Genomic DNA, 1,207 nt, shown 5'->3' with positions numbered 1-1,207 from the left:
TATCAAAATTTTTGTTAATAATTTTTTTATATTTTACTATTAATTTTTTTATATCTATATATATTATTTTAACATTAAATAAAAATTTTAGTAAAATTATTTTTCAATATCAATATATTAATTGTTATACATATTAACAGTGGTAAGATTTTTTTATTTAATGTTAAAATAATATATATTGATATAAAAAATTAATAGTAAAATATAAAAATAATTGTTAACAAAAATTTTGGTAAAATTACAATTTAATAATTAAAAAATTATTGAAGGGTAGGTATCTTAAAAAAAAATAATTTAATTATTAATTTTTTTAAAAGTATTTTGATAAAAATACAATTTAATCAATAAAAAAAATTATTAAATGATATTTTGGTAAGTAAAATTTAATGATAAAAAAATAAAATTTTTGCTAAAGGATATTTTTATAAAAATATTTTTTTTGAAAAGTTAACATTGTTAACATTAGTTAACACAAAAAATTTAAAATAGATTAAAGAGGAGGTTTTTTAAAAGTTAGAAGGGAGGGGAATGTATATTTTATAAATAAAGGGGATGAGAGTATCATTTATTTTAACATCTCGCAAGTTGTATTTTCTTTTTTTGAAAAATAGATAAAGTTAACATTAGTTAACACAAAAAATTTAAAATAGATTAAAGAGGAGGTTTTTTAAAAGTTAGAAGGGAGGGGAATGTATATTTTATAAATAAAGGGGATGAGAGTATCATTTATTTTAACATCTCGCAAGAGAGGGGAGTTGTATTTTCTCTAATATTTATTAGTGGACAATAGCATGCACAAAAATAAGCCTAAATACATTATTATATATAAATTGATATCTATATGAATGAAACTTTATTTAATCCACATTAATATTATGGTAGCCTTATGTTAACTACATGCAAATACTATTTTCTCATATATGCTGCTGAAAGTTGAGACTCAATAAACTCATCAACGAAAAAAAATTGGTTAACTTATATGGCAATTGTATTACGCAAGTAGAAAAAAAATTCGACAGATTCTCTCAAAAATTTTATTTAATACTCTTTATTATATTATAGTTACGATATACTTTTAAATTTTTTAAAGACTTGTATAGAGATATATTTAATGATTATTCACCAAGGATTCATAATTTTTTCTGCATTAATTAACTACTTTTGATAGAACTAATAAATATATTATATCATCATGAAATTAATTTTG

Source organism: Arachis ipaensis, chromosome B02, assembly GCF_000816755.2.
Source record: "Arachis ipaensis cultivar K30076 chromosome B02, Araip1.1, whole genome shotgun sequence".
Taxonomy (NCBI): domain Eukaryota; kingdom Viridiplantae; phylum Streptophyta; class Magnoliopsida; order Fabales; family Fabaceae; genus Arachis; species Arachis ipaensis.
This window is presented reverse-complemented; position numbering follows the sequence as displayed.